The 22,361-nt window shown below is 47.7% G+C and overlaps 1 protein-coding gene across 5 annotated transcripts in view; it reads right to left on the bottom strand.

The window, feature by feature from the left end:
- The window catches only part of NTM (neurotrimin), a 682,503-nt gene that overhangs the window by 588,488 nt on the left and 71,654 nt on the right, over positions 1 to 22,361 (bottom strand). The gene's annotated exons all lie outside the window — the stretch shown is intronic.

Below are 22,361 nucleotides of genomic sequence, written 5' to 3'. Positions count from 1 at the left end.
GTTTATTAAAATAAATGCACTGCTATTGTAATTGTGGATATTTGTGTCGTTCATATAAAGGTTTAATCCTTTGGGTGGTGGGGGTGCAGGGTTTGGAAGTCTGCTAAGCTTTTGGTGAAAGAAAGAAAGAAAGAAAGAAAGTTAAGATGCAACCCTTCTCTGTCTCCATCACAGGCAATGTGTATGTCTCTCAATCAGACTGTGATTGCAATCAGCAGGATGGTGTGGTATGCATGAAATAGAGTGGGGGAAAAAAATCTAGACTGTGCAATCTGCAAAATGTATGTAAAAAATCACAAACAACAATAAAAACAGTCATTCCCCCAGCCCCTTTTCCTGGTTATGATTTTCCCCAAGGACAGAGGAAATGGTTGGAAAGTGGAGCCAGCTTTTTGGGCCCCTCACCCAAGCTTGCCTGCCTGACATCCCTAAAACCTTCCTACGTCAGCCCTTCAAATCGGTTTATTTTACTACTAATTTCCCCTCATGTTTTTTAATTAAATTCTCCACTTCCTTCAAACGCTAGTCAATGAAGCATCCAAATTTCCTCCAAATACCCTGCAAAATGTTGAAATTATGCAGTTAAGTGTGGTGTAATACAATAGCATTAGGAGAAATATTGCCATTATTCATGGTATATGGAGGAAACATAAGGAGCTGGGGGAAAGCCTCTGGGCAAACCACACAAAACTGTCCTGCTCTGGGGGTTTTGTTTCACATTTGAAACAGGTTTGTGAAGGTGCTTTGGAGCAACCCTGATTCCACCCGAATTAACAGAGGCTCCGATCAGTGGCTTATTCTCTATTCTGTTCCCTAGATGCTTCAGAGAAAGGTGTCGGAAATCCTAAAGGGGGCAGTTATAGGATAACCTACACAGAAGGCAAGTTTCTTCCTGATCCTCATTAGTTCAAGGTTGCCTGAAGCATGATGGTTATATCCCTTGAAAATCTTGATTTTTAAATCCTTACCACTGTAACTCTGGATATTCTTGTTATCTATAAAAACACCAGCTCGGCCATGGATTTCTCATGGCCTCAGCGATATCTTGCAGCAATGAGCTCCACAGGTTTATTATGCCTTCTGTGAAAGACTAGTCACTTTCATCCATTTCCAGTAGGCTAATTTTCCATTTCCTTGTACGTCCCCTCATTCTTGTAAGATGAGACAGGGTGAACAAAAGGGCCCGCTTTGCCTTCCTAACCCCATTCATTATGTTGTATCCCTTGATCACACCTCCTCTTATTCCTTTCTCTAACTTTTGGGATAAGCCTATCTGCAATTTTAAGTGAGGCTGGGACCAGGTTTTTGTTTGTTTGTTTGTTTTGTCTTACTCGAGCAAGATTTTCAGATTCCCTTGGTTTGGACACAGCCTGAGTGAAATCGATGGTTCCAATGGAAATTCTTATACCCTAGACAGAAGCTTCAGATGAATAGGAATAATAAATACCTGTTTCTTAGCTAATGTTTTCATCCATCAATCTCAAAGCATCTTATCAAGAAGGTCAGTATCACTATCCCCATTTTATAGATGGGGAAACTGAGGCACAGGGAAGGGATGTGACTTGCCAAAGATCACCCAGCAGGCCAGTGGCAAAGCCAGGAATAGAACCCAGCTCTTCTCTGTCCCAGAGCAGTTCTCTATCCACTAGGCCATGTTGCAAAAAACTCTTAAAGTGGGCAGTAAGGGAACAACCTGACCACACGGAAATCTCCTCCTAAATCTTCTTAATTAAAAATTACCTTACACCCTGAAGTATGAGGGGTTAGACCCCGTTCCATATTTTTGGGGAGTGTAATTGTGCCTGTTCACATTAGCCATATAAATGCCTAATCCTTTTTTTTTTCCCTTCATCCTTTCCCCACCTTAAATCCTGCTAAGATTTTGGCTGCAACAATCGCTTGTGGCAATGAGTTCCACAGGCAAAACCTGTGTCTTTTTTTTTTTTTTAAAGGATTTCCTTTCATCTGCTTTAAATGTGCTGCCTTTTAGTTTCATTGAATGTCCCCTCATCCACTGGTCATGAACAGGGGATCTAGCAGCACCCCATTTGCCTATTTGGATCCCTCATTGCCAACCCAGGACTGATTTACACAGCTCTGCATTGAGACTTGATGGAAACTGGATGAAACACGACAGTTTTGCCTTGCATTTTGCTTTGAGGGTTCCGGCTCATTTGAACGAGAAGCTCAAAATGCAGTGGCTTTGATGACCCTGTGGATTAAAACTGAACAAGAAGTCCCTACGAGCTCTTGTGAATTCAGACTGCCCAGTCTCCCTCTGTTCTAGTGTTCGTTCGCTCCTTTGCTGTGCGTCCCAAACCACTCTGGTCCCCGACTGTCCCTTAACACACCCGTGTTGCTGGGGGGCTCTTCCCATAGGAGACACATGGCTCTTTCTTGCAGCGCAGCCAGAACTGAGCTTTGTTTGAACCATGTTTGTGAGCTACGCTAAAGCCTTGGGACTCAACCCTGAGCTGTGAGGAGTTCCTTCGAGGCAGCTCTATGCCACCTTTCTACCTCTATCAACCCTGGGGCTGATAGCCTGTTCCTACAGCCTAGGAAATAGGCAACCACCTACGCCAGCGTTTCCCAAACTGTGCTCCGGGGAACACTGGTGTTCCGCACGATGGGAATAGGTGTTCCGTGAAAGAATCTAGAATTTAATTTTGACTCTTGCACTTGATTTTTGTACTACTTTATACTCGCTTTCCAGTTAGAAACTGTTCGTTCAAGTTATTTTAAATTTGTATTTTTGCTTCGTTTTATAAAATAAAATATATTTGAGCCTAAATAACACAATTTTTTATTTGAAAACCAAACGACTACAAAATAATATTTTAAGTGTTCCGTAATAGGGTTCCACACCATCTGGCTTTAAGATTAAACTCGATGAGTTTATGGAGCAGATGGGCTGATGGGATAATATGATTTTGGCAATTAATTGATCTTTAAATATGCATGGTAAATAGGCCCAATGGCCTGTGATGGGATGTTAGATAGGGTGGGAGCTGAGTTACTACAGAGAATTCTTTCCTGGGTATCTGGCTGGTGAATCTTGCTCATATGCTCAGGGTTTAGCTGATCGCCATATTCGGGGTCGGGAAGGAATTTTCCTCCAGGGCAGATTGGAAAAGGCCCTGGGGGGTTTTCGCCTTCCTCTGTAGCATGGGGCACGGGTCACTTGCTGGAGGATTCTCTGCACCTTGAAGTCTTTAAACCATGATTTGAGGACTTCAGTGACTCAGACATAGGTGAGAGGTTTATCGCAGGAGTGGGTGGGTGAGATTCTGTGGCCTGTGTTGTGCAGGAGGTCAGACTAGATGATCATAAAGGTCCCTTCTGACCTTAATATCTATGAATCTATGAATAGGCTAAAAAGTGTTCCGTGGCCAAAAAAGTTTGGGAAATGCTGATCTATGCTATGCCGTAGGACTATAAATAATGCACAGGAGAGGAGCAGGTAGCGTGAAGCAGGTTATACCAACTTTATATCATTGGGCTTCTGCTATGGCAAAGGGTTCTCCAGTTGCTCCTTTATGGCAAGTTTTAAGTCCCTTTTATGCCTCCAATTTGGCCCTTGGATGTTATGGGTTGGTCTACACTGCTCACAAAGCCCAAGTCTGTGGGATCCGGGCTTGTGGACTCGGTGTTGCCAAGCCCGTGCTTGAGCATCCACACCGCATCGTAAACCTGGTTTCCAATTGTTGGACGCAGACCTCAGAGCCACACTAATGTGTCTATATTGCACCACGAGACCTTCTGACTTGGGTCTGCAGCTTGACCTGCCTCCATGCTGAAAAATGACCGGGCTTGGACTGGAGTCACAACAGAACTTGGGCTCTGACCCAGCCCCCTAGCAGAGTCCTAGGACCTGGGTCCTGAGTGTTCGCTAACCCAAGTTAGACTGATTTGTGTGTGGACGGAAGCAGGGCTTGGGCTCAAACCTGAGTCACAGCCCAGGCTCAGTGTGCAGTGTAGACGCACACAAAGGCTCCATCTTTCAAAGAAACCTAAGGGAATAGGGACCCATATGTCATTGACTTTCCGTGGGCACTAGGAGATCTAGAGATGCCACTCTCATACCCAGAAGTCTGTCCTAGTGGAAAGACCTTACGCTGGAGAAGGTGGGAAGTCTCATAAAGTGACGGGATTGTAACTTGCTCAAAGAAACCTATTTCATTTCCTGGGCCAGATCCTCAACTGGCATAACTCAGAATTGAAATCAATGACATCATGATGACTCATAGAAGTTCAATGCCTTGCCCAATGATTTGCCGCAATCCCTGGGCCGCCGGGCAGTCTGGAGTGGATCTTTCTCAGTCTCTCCTGTTGAAGTTGTGCCACTTTGTAGAAAATACTTGAATAGCCATTGGACCGGAGTGAGAGAGAATCATTCTATAGGTTGGTGGTCAGGGCACTCAGGTGGGAGACAAGTTCATGTCTTTGTTCTAATGACTATTTAATTGTTTATGGAAAGTGAAAGAGCCTCAAGAGGAGAGAGACCGAGCAAGATAAAGGCCAGTGGGAAGGGTACTCTTCTGCAAGGTAGGAGATCCACATTGAAATCCTCGCTCCACGTCAGGCAGGGGTAATTGAACGCTACTCTCCTGCATCCAACCACTGTGCTAAAAGGTAATAATGAGCCAGCCCTATGGCCACCGCCTGCTTCTCTGCCCTCCCGTTTTGGGAATAGCACCTATGTCCCCTTCCATTTTTTCCCCCCCAGGGAATTCGTGTCAAATTCACAAACGGTTTCAGGTTGGCCAAACCTGTATTTTTGGGCAAATAAACCATTTGTCTGAAAAAATTCACCCAACGTTGTACAGAGATGGGTCCCATATGAGATCCAGACCTGACCCTAAACTCTCCCAAAGGTTGGGGAGAAAAAGGGGGCTCTGATCCAGAGTCTTCAATAGATCAATCAATCTGACCACCACTTACCACAGCACACAGGCCATCTTGAGTGTGGGCAGTGACATTAGGCCTATGGCAGCCGCAGGATAGAACTCGGCTGCGTATGTGAAATTAGACACTGCTGGGACTCGGAGTCTGAAGAAGTGAAGAACAAGGGGCTTTGTTATGCTTTCCTGCTTATGAGTGGCAGGCGTGAGCCTTATTTCAGGAAGGAAGCAGCTCTACCGAGGATGGCAAACAGAGTAATATGTTACTGAGAGATCTTCCATTTGTAAGCAGAGGCCTGCTACAGCTGTTTCTGTTCTCTGTGCATTATTTATAGTCCTACTTAGTTCTGTGTTCCCCTTTATCCACCTTCCAAGGGGTTCTATAGGGAAAGGAATCCTTGACTCAGTAATTTTAGTCTCGACTAAATGAAAAAGAAACACACACACACATAAGCTAAAACACACACACTGGGGAGGTGACGGCAAGCTCACCTCAGCTCCAAGAAGCTGCAGGTATTGGCTTCTTGCTTAGAGTGAAGAGACTTAACGTATATATAAATTGTCTATTGCTGTTCCCCTTTCACTAACCCGTATCTGTCTGTCCTTGTACCATGGGATCCTAAAAATCAGGGACTGTACTACAGGAATGTTTGAAAATTGTTTAGCTTACTGCGGGTACGACTGCAATACATAAAAAGACAATAACGAAGCTGGTTGAAATTGTCCAGGGTTTGATTTTTTAAGCCAAGTTTTCATCACAATTTCAGACGATGAAATAGTGGCGAAAACATAACAATCGTGAAAAATTCATCATATTTTTCAGCCAGCTATCGAGCTGGTTTTGTTTGTTTTTGAAATTTCGATGGAAAATGTTAAACTAGCCGCCTCCAGTAATCAGATGAGTTTTTCACAAAAAGCTTTCATCTGTTTCCCCCCGCACTCCCAGTTTTCAAACAGTTTTAGATATTAAATACAAACGAAAAAAGTTGAGCCCATAGGAACAAAAGGATAGAGAAGCACGCTCTCTTGTCTCCTAAAACCACCCATCTATGCTTGCCCCGGACCATGGGTCCAGGGTATCTATCTGGGTATCTCTCGGATCACCTTGTGATCAGCCCAGTTTCCACTGCAAACTAATTATCACTGCCTCACTCTCAGGATCCAGCTGACAAAAGGGCTTTATAAATACTTTCTTTAATACAGGCGGTGCCCACCGGGATAGAAAGTGAAATGCTCGCATTGGTGCAAGCGGATGCTCTAGATCTGCTTAGGGCAGGTAGGTATGGAGGCCACCCTTTGCACCATAAAGAAGTGGGTGTCACTAGGGGACTTGACCGCTGTGACAGACTGACACTATCCTGGACATATCTTACGGAATTAAAATCATCTTTATTGAATTAAGTTAAACCTTGTTGAATTTGGTTAATACCTTTGGGATCCGTTGTAAAAAAATACAATTGTGTACGTGCTGTTGTAGGATTGTTTATAAATTTTTCTAGAGACTTGACCAATGCAAATGTTCGGAAATTCAAAGAGTTGTTTGGGACAACATGTGTAAAAGGGATTTGCGAGGAACTACCTGGGGGGAAGTGGCAGGGGTGAAGGGAATCCAAATGACCCACTTTGAATCAATCTTTTTGAAGCTATGCCCTGGAGGGAGACCCATTGTCTACTAATTAGCTACTGCTGGAAACGCCAGAGCAAAGACTCTGAACTGTACAAAGGATGGATTGAACCGTACATGAGTGCGCCAGGGTTCTGAGCCGAGGCCTGTCATGAACTTGTGACCACAAAAGAGTCCCCTTTGGAGGTCTGAAGGACTCACTTCCCAGAGCCCATGTTAGAGTTCAGTGATCTCTGATAAACTTATTAGCCTGTTGGTAGTTTCTTCTATTGTTTTTTTTTTTTTAAATATGTTTTCTCTGCTTTTGTCTGAAGAATAAAACAGGCTTGCATGAAAAGAGCGGTGTGGGATCTACAACTGCGGGCAGTCACACTGTGAACCGTCTCTGAAGAGAAAGCCAGCAGGTGTGCTTGGGTAGCCTGTCGCTGCTGAGAATAAGCCAGGGAAGGCAGGGAACTGTGCAGACTGAAGATAACCCGGTCAGAAGGGAAAGAGACTCCTGTCTCCATGCAAGAGAAGCGACAGCCAGGAGAGCTGGGAGCCTGAGAGTGGTTGCCCTTGGTGGACCATACAGGGGAAATTCAGGTGCAGTTGCCCTGAACTGTGACCACAGGCATCCTAGGGGACCCTATTCACTTATTTCCTGGACAGGTTTATTCCCTGGAGTGGCGTTTCTGCCCTGGCCTTTCATAATTTCACATTTCAGCTATTCAGATAAGAAAAAACCTTCTGCTAGCTAGCCAGCCCACATCCTTCAAATATTCATGAAGAGTCATTCGACACCCATCCTGTTTAATTCCTTTCTTTACAACCTGCAGGGTGAGTGCTCAGCAGACTGTCTCATGGGGACAGGGCCTCTCGGAGCTGTCCAGCACAGAGCAAACCCGCTGCTACCCCCCTGCACGGCCTGTGACCATGCACAGCTGTGCTGGTTGGCATGAGGGGGCAGAGGCCATGGCCTCCTCCAACTACCAGGGGCACAAAAAGGGAGAAGTCCCTGCACAAAGAGGGCAGAGGCTCCGACAGTGACAGGAGGCTGCATAGGGGCTGCTGGTGGTCATGGGGGTGTGGCTAGACACAACCTAACCCGCAGACTGTAACCCCTTCTGGGCATTGACCTTGTCTTCAGGGAGGGAGGTTTGATGTTTAAGTTGCCTTTATCCATTCTGGATTTTCTCTGTGCCTCTTTCTCCTCCCCTTTTCCACTGTCTCTTCCCAACCCAGTAGAGTCCAAGGCCTGGTCTAAAAGAGGAGGAATAATCCTTACTGCTGAGCACTGCAGAAATGCCAACCCAACCCCCCCCCCCCCCCCCGGTGCAGGTGGGGCTAGGTCGACAGAAGACTGATTCTTAGCTCCCATCACTCAGGGAGCTGGAGTTACTACAGCGCTGGAAAAGCCTTTTTCATCACTTTAGCGTGCGTCTACACTAGGGGGTAACAGCGGCACAGCTCCTGCACCGTAGCCAGGCTGCTGTAGCCACGGTGGTGTAGACTAGCCCGAGGTTGGAATCAAACTCTCACGTTTGTAGTGTCTGAGTGTCTCTCATTTGAAACACGGGGGTGAGGGGTAGGGACAACTCCCAAAGGAGTTCATCTGTCCAGCATGTCCTATCCAGAGGGAGGGATGCTGGGTTTGACCCCACCCCAGGCTACCTTCCCGGGGAACACATTCTCGCAGCGCTAGCCCTCCTCTCCAACAGCACGAGGGACCCCTCTCCAGAAATCGTTTCAGACAGATGTTTACATCTGAAATGTACCGATGAGTAGGTGCAGCTGGCCAAGTGGGTCACACTCCAGTTTGGCCCCCGGGGAAGACTGGGAATTAGCACCCTAGGATAAAAAGTAGTATGAGGCGTGAAGTCCATCTCGTCATCCCACCATAGGCATAAGGGGAAAGCGTACCCCTAGGATCAGCCCGACCAAGGGAGAGAGAAACACTCAGCACACTGGTCCTGTTTGAGTGCCTGTTCTCATATATGTTTAGTACATCCCTGCTGTGTCAGTGACCCACTGTATGCAGTGGCAAATAGGTTCGCTGTGCCTGCCTGCTTCCTAATACACCAATCACAAGGAGGAAATCCCAGCAGTCTTTCCTTAACTTACCATCCCACACTGAATTTATGCAAGAGACGCCCTTGTGAGCGTTCAATACAACACTGATCGCTATGTGATGATGTTGTGACACTGCATTGCAGCATGACAGCATCCTGCCATGCTACCAGGTTGGGATGCAAGGTGACCCCTTTGTGCTACAGTGCGATATAAAGCAACATCATCCCTCCTGACACGTCCTCACATGCTCACGATGCAACTTGACTCTGAAGTGGCCACATTCTGAGCTCAGGTGCCAGGCGGTGCCAGCTGTAAACAGGGAGCAGAATCTGGCCCAGGGTCACGATACTGTGAAAGATTTGTTCTTTGAACAATCTAAAACTAGCTGCAAGTATTCCACTCTTCCCCCTTCCTCCCCCTCCCGCCCCCCCCCCCGGAGATAGGTAGCAACCCTATGCCACTCCTAACACTGGAGAGCACCCTTTGTCTCTGGCTGGTTTGATGAGCACTCCCTCTCATTTCAATCTCCCCGTGGAATTTCACCCTCCTAGAGCGTCCCCTCCCCAGCACTGTTGATACACTGAGGCCAGGGGGACGCTGGATCTGTCCTGGGGCGAAAGACACAGCACTGTCATGCCTGAACAGTGGAAAGCATGGTGCACTGTGTGAAAACGAGAACAGGTACAAATCCCGCTTAATCTCTGGTAGAAGAAGTGGAAAGCTGGCACCTTTCTTTAGCGCTGGTCCTGAGATGGCTTGCAAATCCTGTTGGGCTCAGCAGGCCAGGCAGGGGCTCAGCACCACCCCACATCAGGCCGCGTGCTCACATTAAAACAAAAAAACAGGTCAAAATAAAAAGAAAAGACCCAGAAGAAAAAAGGAGTAAAATGGGAAAACGATTGGCTGTGCCTGCTGCTCATTAGAAGAGGGGATACTTAACACAAAACACAGGCAGCAAATGAGCCTTTAATCATTGCCTTCTTCGGCTAGGTTTTATTTTAAAGTGCGTTTAAATCCTGGCGCTTCCCTCTGCACAAGCAGCCTTGGGGACTCTGGCTTGCCTCCTGTTTATTCCCCAGCTGCTTTGTCGTCTCCTATCAGCAGAATTAGGGAGCCGTGTCGGCAGAGATACTCCGGTGCAGCCACTGAGAAGTTCACACAGAAAATTGATATTCGCTACAAATTATTCTGGATGATTTACTGGAATGAATTAACTCACAGGGACGTGGAGAAAATTCCAACAGGGCCTTCACTGCCTGTCTGCCCTGACTCTGGGGAGAGCTCGTCTTCCCTGCAGGCTTCAGGGCACAAGTTCTCAATCTGGGGAGCGCTGGTGTTCTGCTAACATTTGCCGGTAGCCCACGGACTGCGGCCTGATCACAGGGTGCTGGCTCCCCTTCCTTGTTCCCAGGGGCTAAACTGCATTCACAGAAGCTAAGCACTATGCTCCTTTCCCATGTGAGCTCTGGTCCTAATCACCAATAGACAGGGGAAGCAGGGCCCTGCCTCAGGTGGGGGTTCACACCCTCACAGATCGGGGCAGTGATGTCCATGAGACAAGCTGTCTATTAAAACATGGCCCACACTCAGAAACAGTTTGAGGAGCCTGTGTAAAAGCGTGCTGTTGCCTATGACTTCATTATAAAGGGCAGAATCCTGTCCCCCAAGAAGAAAATGACAGTTCTGCCACGGATATCAAAGGATGGGAAGAGGAGTAGGAATTACAGAGAGAACCTCATTGAGCATGGAGATATATAAATGGATGGACGGATGGAACAGATGGACCAGCTTCCTAAACAGCCAGGGATAAAGGCAGAAAGACTTGCATTTCTCCATCCTTCTAACAGCCAGTGGGATTTATGTAAACAGAACAGGCCCACCCTATCCCTGGCACAAACCCACTGACTTCAGTCGATTTACACTACAGATGAATGTAGCCAGGATAGCAACCTTATTCTTGCAAGAAGTGTCATGGATTCCTTAATTTCCATGTACGGGCAACACCTCCATTATACATCTCACCCAAAAGATAGCAACTCCAGCGTGACACTGTGCTAGATGTTAGCTCACCGGGCAGAGTGGCACCAGTGGATCACCAACACCACTTAGGTGCTCTTTCAAAGTCCCATCCAAGCATTGACTCCACCCAGCACCGCTCAGTTTAGAAGATTAAACTGGATCCCAGCATTAGAGGCTAAGACTGCCGAGAGCCAGACCGTCGTAGCTCGTTGTTCGTACAATCAGAAATAAGTCAACGTACTTGTAGCCGAGTGAGTATTGAAATACAGTCACTTTACACCTTGTAATGTAATGACAAGAAATGAAGCACTGTATGGAAACTGACAGGAGGCAAAATATATCCTGTGGGAGGGTAAGAAAATCGCTTGCACATCAACCATAGTTCTCTGGTTTGAAAGGAAGCAGTGCAAGGATATTAGAGTACCAATAATGAGATGGGCTGGAAGACATGACTCTTGTCCACTTAAGGGCCGTTAAAGACCCGTGGCACATTCTGTGGTAATAAGGGCGCCTCTGAGGTTGAGCGCCCTAACAAGCAGGCACTTTATGAAACCTTTAGCCTTAACCTCTCTGTTCCTCAGTCTCCAGCGCTGTAAGAGGGGAAAATAATATTTGGGAGGAGGGGAAGGGGCTCTGAGGCTTAATTAGCGTTTATAAAGCTCCTACAAACCCTTGGCTGAAAGGGTCAATGCAAACACAGTTAATTTTTTCTAGTGAAGTCTCTAGGTTTAATCCAATGAAGCAGACCTGCCGGAGAGGTCATGCAGATTGTGCCATAAGAACATAAGAATGGCCACACTGGGTCAGACCAAAGGTCCATCTAGCCCAGTATCCTGTCTTCCCACAGTGGCCAGTGCCAGGTGCCCCAGAGGGAATGAACAGAGAAGGTAATCGCCAAGTGATCCATCCCCTGTCGCCCATTCCCAGCTTCAGGCAAACAGAGGCTAGGGACACCATCCTTGCCCGTCCTGGCTAATAGCCATTGATGGACCTATCCTCCATGAATTTATCTAGTTCTTTTTTGAACCCTGTTATGGTCTTGGCCTTCACAACATCCTCTGGCAAGAAGTTCCACAGGTTGACTGTGCACTGTGTGAAAAAATACTTCCTTTTGTTTGTTTTAAACCTGCTGCCTATTAACTTCATTTGGTGATCCCTAGTTTGCGTATTATGAGAAGAAGTAAACAACACTTGCTTATCTACTTTCTCTACAGTCAATCAAACTCCACACACTGGGGGCGCTAGCGTCCTCAGAGACCAATGCCAGCTTCTCTCCATCACCATCATTTGGATGGTGAGAATCCCGCACTATTCACAAGGGGTGTTCGTGTCACGTCACTGAGCGTGTTCTTTCTTGATTGTTGGATTTGCTGCTTTGAGTAATTACATCTGGGATTTCCAAAGAGACTTAGGGGGGTGAAGCACCCTGCGTGCCTCACTCCCTTAGTCTCCTTTGAAAATCCCAGTTTACATGTACGTACTAATGTTTTTTAAAATCATCGCTATTTTGAGGAGAGGCAGTGGTACTGCTCCACCTTTGTGAAAGGCCTTGAGATCTATGGATGAAAGGCACTGTGCTTCTACAGAACAAAAAACTGTATTCGAATAGAGCAGCTGTTCTCTTTTGTTTGTATGTCCTCACACTCACTTGGCAGGCAATGACCTCCCTTATGAGTCGGTGCCTTCCAAGCAGGACACATCAGTTGCACAGGGGTCACTGACTGATCTGGCATTTGAAAAGTGATCCTGTGATTCAAACTCCCACACAAGCGACTGCTGGCCAGTTCTGCAGTGGGTTATTCTAAATCACTTGCCTTTAGGGGTTTCTAATTAGCACTCATGTAGTGTGAAAACCCATTGGGATGGCTTTATCCCTGATGTAACACTACTCACTTGGATGGGTTTACACCAGGGCTGAACTGGACTTAGTCCTTCAATCTTGAATCCCCTCCCATGCCCACCACATCAGTGACACCCAGCTCTGATCAGCACTGATTGCAAACTCCTGGGGTGAAAGAGAAGGAGTCATTCTGCATCTGACTTGTGTATTGGGCTTCTCTGGTACTGCTCCATCAGCAGACCTTAACTTTGCCCTCCCTGAACCACTGTCTAATGGGGCAAGAGAGAAGTTCATCCTTTCTTCTACTCGGGTCTAGAATGGAGAGGAGGGAGGTGGCTTTAAGCTACCTTTGCATTCCCTTTATTCTAGGGCCATGCATGATCCTGCCCAGTCCACCAGTGTAAATTAGAGCAACCTCAGGGCTTCTCTAACTAACACCGTTTCCCATGGCTCCCTCTCGGCCCTTGGAAGCAGAGAGTAACCATCAGTAAATACTCCTGCCATGCCCCCGATCTGTCCCCTACTCCCAGGGCTGGAAGCCAGGCCAGCCTAGAGCCCTTATGCCTGCTCTGCAATTGCCAGGGAAGCCCCTTGTATTTTCCATTTCTACCCACAATAGGGCCCCTTTACATTCTTAGAGGGAAGCATAGTGTATCTGAGGATCAGGCCCCAGCCTTCTCTGACGGTGTTCCAGCAGTGGAACCCAGCCCTGACCCACCAGTCCCAAACCCCTGCTCTGAAACATACATTAGATTTCATCACGCCTCCTGTTACAGCTGTAAACCAGGGAGTTCTGGACTCTGCTGGCTTCAAGGTGATCAGGATCTGTCCCTCAGAGTTACTCCAGATTGACACCAGTGCAGACGAGATCAGATGGCCCCAAACTGCATGCCATCTGCCCGCTCCCTGTCTCTCTGCAGGGCACCCAGCCTTGTCAAGTTTAGTTCTCCCATGGCTGGTTTACGTGTAGCCTGTACGTAGCTGTCTAAACACTGCAAACGCCTTGAAATAAGCATGAAAATTGGTTTCCAGGCTCCAGCAGTTTCTAAATAATGGATATTTAATATAAAAATAATAATAAAAAAAGAAGTAACACGAAGTGGATTCTGGAAAAAAAATGGGCGCATTTTCCGCACAAGTCTCCAAGCAAAACAGGGCAGCAAGGCATCAATAAAGGGAACAGCCCCAGCCCGAGAGAACAGGGTGGAGCCTGGGAGGGGAGAGAAAGTCACTAACTCTCTGCTCCCTCAGTGTAGCAAACCTCATTTCTCTTCATTCCCTTAAGCTTCTCGTCAGTTTATATTCTGCCTCGATGCAGATGTAATATATTCTGTCAGTGCAAAATTTGGGCTGAAAAATGCGTTGGCCTTCAGGGATGTCTGGATTGAATGGGGGCGGGGGATGGCTGGTGCGAAGGAGCCGGGCTGTGTAAAATCGGCTCGGCGGCACCCAGAGGCAGAAGGAACTCAGAGATCCGGAAGGAGTCAACCGTGTGGACCCTGGGTCTTACCAGAGGCAGCACAGACTACTGGTTAGAACAGTGGACTGGGAATTAGAAGATCTGGATTCTTCATGGTCCTGCAACTAGTTCACTTGTGTGACCTGTGCAGAGCCAGTGCAACGTGCTGTGCCTCACTTTCCTCAGCCATGCGAGGAGGAGAACATTTTCCCAACTTTGGACAGCATTTAAGACCCTCGGATGGAAGGTGTTCTAGCCGAGCTAAGTATCATCATGGCTTGCCAGGAGAATAGGAGAAGGATGTTCCGAGTCACGAGTAGAAGGATGGCGGAGATCCAGGTATGAGTGACAGCCCTCAAATGTAAGCAGGACATTGCTCTAATCACACCATCAGAAAAAAGTTGGTCCAGTAAAAAGATATAACATCTCTGATATCCTGGGATCGACATGGCTACAACAAAATTGCAAATCACACGTGCACAAAATTCCTTACAAGACTACATGTAAGAATTACGTCACCCATCACTGAAATGCAGCCACCTCTGGAGTGAAACCCAGCAGCTGTTTAAAGGGCATTAAAGTCAGCGAAAAGACTCTTACTGACTTCAGCTGGCTTTGTATCTGGCCAAAGCAGTGCACAGCAACACTAACCCACACTTGGGGACAGGAAACTAAAGAGAAAATTTAAGAAGAAACAGCATAATTTGCTCCCGGCACGGGGATTAATTGGTGTTAAATGAGCTATAGGATATTCACTAATCACAAGTGTCCAGGAGTTTGTTTTCTCATGTTGGCCAGGCAGAGCTTTCCCCCGCGCCATGCTGAAGCAGGGATTTAACACTGACTAAGAGGGAAGGGTCTCTCCTATTTTATTACTAGCAGAACCTTGGATTTTTCCTTGCAAGCCTCCCCATCAAAATACAAACCCTGGACTCCAGTGTTGCCAGCCCCCCCACTCTGGAAATCCCAATCTCTTCTGTTGAAGATGGGTGTGCGGGTGGCTAGAAAGATGGAGTCTGAGACCAGACTAGCTTCTCTTGTCAATGTTGATGAGGGCAGAGCTGGAGGCGTTGGACTGCCTGCCACTGCTGGAAATGTCAGACTGAGCAATTAGAGGCTGAAACAATATTCAGACGCAGGCCCACGTCACACTGAGGGTTACGGATGCTGTGGAAGGGGACTGTGGCCTTTTTGTTCCTTGGAGGTTTTATTGTCCTCTATTGGGGCACCCACTGTAGCAAATCTCTCCCGAAGGGCACGTGCAACAGATTCATTGCAAAATCCTGTTCTCTTTCCATCCACCCTGGAAAAATTGCAACTGTACTGTACTCTGCAATACAAATCAGAAAATCACCTGGCACACCGGACTGCCTCTGAGTTTTCTTATAACTCCTTCTCCCTCTGAGGGTTTTTTCTCCCCCTCCCGCCGTCCTGTTCAAGTAGAAGGGCTGATATGCTTTGTACTTGCCTTGTTAGGACAGCCAGAATCCACCCCGCCGTCTCTGAATTTCATTCCAGCCTTGAAAAACATTCAGGAGAAACCCCAGGGTCACCTCTCCCCCGTGTGATTTCCTGCTGCCCCCCCGGAAGATTTCAGTTCAGCCATCACTCACCGATCAGCCTCTGAGGGCTGGAAAGTTTAGTTCCGACAATCATGTTATTTTTTTTATTTTTTTGCTTCTACAGCACCTTCCCTTGCAGCGCTGTAGAAGCATTAACCCTCTCATCCCCACGGCGCGGCCGACAAGCAGCATTATCTCCACTTTGGCGGTGCCGAGAGGCAAAGCGACTTGCTCCAGGTGACGCAGCGAATCAGCAGCAGAGCCAGGACTGGCGTCCGGCTGTCCTGACGCCCAGTTCCCTGCTCTAACCACTATGTCATGCTGCCTTGATTAAGACTGGGGAGGATTTGGGCAGGTCTCACGTTTTCTGAACCGATTCCTCCACTTCTTTATTCGTTGTTCTGAGCCCCCTTCACCACCACAGGCTTGGACAGGAGATTTTCAGTCAGAGAGTCTATGAGGGGGCAGAGGGTGGAGAAGACACACTCTACATTTCCCCAGGGCCCCACGTGAAGTAACGACGCAGGACCTTAGGGCCCAGCTACTCCAAGGGACTTAGGCATCTAACTCCAGTGGCCATCAAGCACCTAAATACTGTCACATGATCACATCACCTCTGCCTTCTGCCTGCCTCAGACCCCATCCTCACCCCTCAGGCTGCGAGGAGCCCTTGCTCAAAGTTCCCTGGCCACCTGCGACACCCCGTGCACAAACAGAGCCGCCAAGGCTCAAGCGGGAAGCAATGGAGGGCATTAGGGGATTGGGTGCTGGCTGCAGCATGGTCCGAGAGGAACCTGGCAACATGGGGCACTCTGCTGGCGCATAGGGTGCGTAGGCCTCAGGCTGTGACTAGTCAGGGCTAGTGTGAGTGAAATGCAGATGACCCACTAGTAAAAACCTGCAGGAGGAGAGAGCCCATTTATCCGCTTGCTTTGTGCGCGTCTCTCCGCTCTTGCTCTCCCTCCCCGTGCATTGCATTAGCAACAGCGCTCGCAGCAGCTGTCAAAACCAGCACTTAGCTTTTGGCCTCGGCTGGGCTGTGTCAGAGCCCCAGGTGCCTGCCCCTGTGTCACTGCAGACCCCCGGCATTTCGCTGCGTGGAGCCATGGAGCCCAGCTGGGCTTCTTTGCCAGGCTTTGCTTGGGCGCCTGCGTGGTACAGAGCAGCGCCTCCCCCACCACAGCTCCTCTTAAGTCAAGGGAAGTTACTCAAGGGATGGAGATGGACAGGCGGGACCCAGTTCTCTTCTCACACTGGTGTAAAGCCGGAGGTAACTTCCCTGAAGCCAAGAAGTTACCCCAGGCTGACGCTAATGTAAGACAGAGCAGCAGCAGCCCCAGGGAGAGGATGTTTTAAAGGACAGCCAGACGAAGCATGGTCTAGCAGTCAGATCAGGGGCTTGGGAGTCAAGACTCCTGGGTTCAATGCCCAGCTCTGTTCCTCATTCTCTGCATGAACTGGCTTAAGTCACTTCCCCCTGTTACGGAGAGGGGAAACTGAGTCACAGAGGTGCGATGATATTTACCTGCTACCTGATGGCAGGACATCAGAAGCTTAATTCACGAAGGTTTGGCAAGTGCTCTGCTGGCTTTGGGTGGAAGCTGCTATTGAAGTGTGCACGCCAGGGGCTAATTCAAGGATTATGACCCACTTCAGTCGCACGTAAGCCCTATTTTAAGGGCTTAGGTTGGGCGTAAGAAGGCTTTGTGAGTGTTCTCTGCGCAGCAGGGAATGTCACTCTAGGAGAATACTAACAAAATGGAGCTAGTCCTGGCCCTCTGAAATGCCTCCCATCCCACAGGAAACAGGATATTTTGTTTTCTCTTTTCATAGGAACTCAGTGTTATTCAGCAGAATTCACTCTGCAGGGAAGAAACATCTTAAAGAACCAGGCGATTTTTCCCACCCTCTCCCAGCGTCTACTGCAGGACTTTCCCAAACGGATACCCATAAAAGCAACTTCTGGGAACTTCAGCGCTCAGAGGCCAACGACACCAGCCGGGAAGGGACATGTTTTAATTATAAGAAGTGTGCTACCTGTACGTGTCATCCAAATTATTAACAGGCGTTGTAATTCACTCAAGGGGGCTTTTTGCCAAAGTCAGCAAAATGAAGAGATTCAATTACAGCCTTTGACTGGGCCTGCTTATTGTTATTTATAATACAATACATCCCGGCTGCAAGGGAGAGAAAGAGAGAGATGCTGAAATGCTGGCTGTCATGCCAGTTAATTGAAATGCCTGCACCTTGCTAAGATTGCTGCTTCTGGCCTCCATGACATCAGGGGGTGCGATATACCTGGAGCACTGTAATAGAGAGGCACTCTCTTGAAAGGATGCTGGCGGAAGGAATAGCAGACCTCTGAAGAGCAGCCAGCACCTGTGCTCCAAGCCAAATTGCCAAAGAGTTACAATGGGGTCTTTTAAATGACTCCCATAGGAATGTCGTTAGAAGAGTGATTCTATCTTTAAAGATGGCATTGCAGGGTTCTAGAATCATTCGCTCCGAATGATTGCAGATCTGGCCATGGTTGATAAGCAGAGAGATTATTCCCGCCGCACTCCACCTGGGAGGCAAGAAATCCTTTTGTCTATTCCTCCTCGGGAGAAAAAGGTTTTGCCCTCGGTCATCAGCTCATTCGCTGTTGCAAATGCACTGCTGCTAAGGCAGGAGTCGAATTCAGCTTACTCTTCCGTCGCTGAGTTGGCTCAGCAGGACGAGTCGGAAGAGCTTCGTTCAAGGCCCATCTCTGCCACAGGCTCCCTGTGTCACCTCGGTCAAGTCACATAGGGACATATTTTCAAGGGCTTCGGACCCAGCAGCTCCCACCAGGACAACAGCCACACAACTGGTCCCCGCTGCGTCAGCTCAACTCTTCCCATCTGCTGGCCTGTGCACAGAGGGGTGGAGCCAAAGCTCAGCCCAGTCCCTGCCCACTCTTCACCCACTTACTGGGGAGAAGAGGAATAAAGTCCCACAGCACCCATTCCACCTAGGCAGCTGGCCCAATGACCCAGAGACCCCCACGCAGGAGCATATGGTGCCGTCTCACTTCTGTAATGGCCCTGTTCAGAGCAAACACTCAGCTTGAGGAAGCATGGTTCAGTGATCAGGCTGCTCCTCGAAGACTTGGTTCAGTTCTCTGCCCTGCTACAGACTTCCTGTGGGACCTCAGGCAAGCTGCTTGGTCCTTCTGTCTCTCCATTCCCCATCGGTAAAGGAGGGCTCATACAGTAACGGAGGCCAGCTAGGTACTTAAAATAGACAGACAAGTCTCTCCTCATCCTGGCTGGTGGAGCAGATGCCCTCACACCCCTCTCGTGCATGCAAGGAGCAATGGTTAGATGCAGGCTCCATACAACCTTCCCTGCTCTTGCCTTGCAACTTCAGCTCTTGATCACTTCGGAGAACCTCAGTTGTGTCACCCCCCCACATTCCAAAAAAAAGACAAAGCCACCTGGAGGTGCAACTGGAGGATAGGATGGGATGGGAGGGACGGGCCCTGGAGAGAGCAGGAACTAAGTCAACTTTCTTGATTGCCTCTGCCTACTCAAGCCACTCTGTGCGTGTTAACGGCTAGACAGGCATCTTGTATATATTTGATAAATAAACCTCTCCATTTATTCAGGGAAGTGAATTTGTAGCCATGATGATTCAAATGGGATGATATGTTTGCAGGGTTTTTTGCTATTGAGTTTTTAAAAAGCTATGAAAATTGTAAAAACCAAAGCAATTTTCTTTGCATATGTATCTCTGTGAAATACACAGACACACACACACACACACAACCTGTCCAACTGCCTCTTCCCTTGAGGAAGTGGATGCAGGGCATGATACATAATTTTGAAATTGCTACCATCGCTTGATTCTGAGCGATGCATCTGGCATGTGTTAAAACAAGGCACATGCTGTATTCATTACCCATTGAGCTACATTTTAATTTCTCCCTCATTAACATTATCTGCTACCAGGGTTGTGTATCAAGTCAAATCCTTGGGCTGTCAATCAATTCATTAGACGGTTGTTTAATTTGTCATATGTGCTGTTATCTCTTATTAGGCTGCCACGCCAATCAGTCAATCAGAGGGAAAGGAAAAGGAAGCTCCAAGGGGAAGCACTGTTGTGGGATAGGAGAGAGGCTGTACTTCAAGGTTTAAACCAGTCGTATTACTAGGGATCAGGAGAAGAATGAGGGGAATGGGCACTGGATTTTTTTGTTTCACGGGGAATGTCACAAGTTCTAACTTTTCCCTCCCCTCCAAAATGGAACGAAAGCAAAACAATTCAAAAGTTGGAATGAAATAATTAAAAAAAAAAAAATGTTTGGGGTGAATTGAAACATGGGTCTGATAAAAATCAAAACATTTCATTCCAATGTTGATTTTTCATATTTTATATCGTATTCATTTTTAAAATGTAAGAAAAAACACAGATTGAAATGGAAAAATCCAAGTGTTCTGCTCTGTAAAGGTTGAAATGGACGGGTCAGACATTCTCAAACTGGGGGGGAATTGGGGGTGCGGCAGGTCAGTTTTTCTTTTGAAATGAACTTTTGCCGAAATCAGCAGAGACACGACACATTCTCCTTTCAACAAATCCGCATTTTCCAACGGAAAAACGTAGGGTCGGAAAACTGCCTACCGGCGCAAGATGAGATCTAATATAAGGGGCAAATGATCCCGCAGCTACTACGGCGGGGTTCTTACAGATTCCTCTGAGATATCTGGTGGTCGCCACAGCCAGGATGCTGGACTAGCTGTACCACAGGAATTGCCAGACTGGATCAAATCAACATTCTTAGAGGAGTAAAGACACCAGCCAGAGGTTTAGGTCTGCTCTTCAAACTCCAGGTGACCTTCACAAAGCCTAACCTTCCATGCTTCAGCTGGGCAGGTCTAGTATGATGCCTCCACCCATGGGGGCTGATGATCCTATCAGTGTCTGCCACCCACTGGCTCAGTAAACAATAATCCCCAGCGTCATGTGTTCAAAGCGCTCGACAGATAGCCATTAATATAGCCTCACAATGTCCCTCTACGGGTGCAGCTGTAGGAGCTGGTCCAGTCTAGAAAGAAGGAGGAAGATCATGCTTTGAGCAATGCATTGGTGCTCAGGAAATTCTGCTTCAGTTCCTGGCTCTGTTACAGACTCCCAAGGGTGAGCTTAGGTAAGTGATTTAATTGTTCTATGCCTCAGTTCCCCATCTGTAAAATGGAGATAATCATCATTCCTTCCTTCCTCCCTCCCTTCCTCTGTCTTGTCTGTTTGGATTGTAAATTCATCAGGTCAGGGGCCGTCTCTTGCCAGGAGGCTGTACAGTGCCTGGGGTCAGATTTTTCAGAAGAGCTCTACACCCGCCTATGGAACTGGTTAGAACATCCAGCCAGAAGCGTCACAATTGCACATTCTGGGTGCCGGGGACTCTTGAAAATCTGACCCCCTGTGCTACGGTAATAAAGGACTAGTAATGCTCTTGCAAATAAACTCAATCCCTGCACCTCTGTGGCATTTGCAGCCCTTTTAATGCTCACGTTCATACACATTTGGCCAAGCGAATCTTCATCTGCTGGAATATTCATGCAAAGCAAAAGCCTCGAGAATCCCATCGTGAGCATCCTCACTCTGGGAAGAAGTTGCAAAAGTTGTACTTCCATCTGCCTGCTGAGTGGTTTTCCCTCTCTGACTGGATGATCTGTGTGGCTCAGGTAGCCAATCGCACAATCATTTCCACAATACACCACAGAATAAAAGAAAAAAGGAACCACAAAGTCCTTTGCAGGCAAGTAATCAGTAAACGAGTATCAAGCCTGGCCCGTTCTTCCATGCTTCCCCCAGCACAGAAATGGGCTGAATCAATTGGGGCATGCTCAGGAAGTATGGGGAGATGCTGCTTTCGTCCTCCTTCTCCACAACCCATACTCTGCATTAAGTTACCTGATCAGTGAATGCTGCCTTCAAGCTCAAAGACCTCCCCAGCTCAGCCTATAGGGCTAGCCTGCTTCTGGCCTATATATCTTTTCTTATGAATTTGATCATTGGTTCTATTACAGGTTTGTTATTTGTTATTATAATTTCTATTTAGAGTATTTTAATTTCTATTAGAGTATTTTAGCTGGAACGCAAGAAACCGACAGGCCACATCCTGTACGTCGACCTAAGGAAAGTCAGCATACACATGTTCGAGCCCTTTACTCTAGATAGGTGACGATGAGCTAAAGCGTACGGGATATATGTTTGTGACCTCTAACATAGATAAGCGGGCAAGTTCAAGCAAGTTGGTAGGTAAGACCACCCCAGTTCATGGTCATTTTCAGACTTAGCAGGTATACCACAAAGAACATGGAAACAATCGTTTAGGACAGAAATTGCAGAGGTGAGGCGGAGCAATGGTCACGAATAGTTACGAATAGGTCATTAATGCGCTCAAACAGGTCAGCCTACACAGTAAGCGTACGGTGACATTTTGGTAGGTGAGGAAGCTAAGTTTGGACATGGAAGGAGGGCACATGATGCTCGGGTTCTCTAGCACAGCCGGTGGCTTCTGGGCCAAACAGCAGTAGGGCCAGGAGCTGGCAGGGGCGTCTCTTGCTCTATCTGGAACGGGAATGGAGGAAAATCCCCTCTGTGCATCTGTCAGATGGGGGTTGAGGTTGCTTGCGGATTTCTGGCCTGCCTGGCTTTGTCAGCCTCTCCTCAGCCTGTGCTTTATCCCAGCCAGCCCCGTGGAGTGGGTTTGGGGAATGGGGGGAGGGATAGCTCAGTGGTTTGGCCTGCTAAACCCAGGGTTGTGAGTTCAGTCCTTGAGGGGGCCATTTGGGATCTGGGGCAAAAATTGGGGATTGGTCCTGCTTCCAGCAGGGGGTTGGACTAGATGACCTCCTGAGGTCTCTTCCAACCCTGATAT

The sequence above is a fragment of the Chelonia mydas genome, chromosome 22 (genome assembly GCF_015237465.2).
Source record: "Chelonia mydas isolate rCheMyd1 chromosome 22, rCheMyd1.pri.v2, whole genome shotgun sequence".
Taxonomy (NCBI): Eukaryota; Metazoa; Chordata; order Testudines; family Cheloniidae; genus Chelonia; species Chelonia mydas.
The sequence above is the reverse complement of the archived record's forward strand: the minus strand, read 5'-3'. Positions and strand labels throughout refer to the sequence as shown.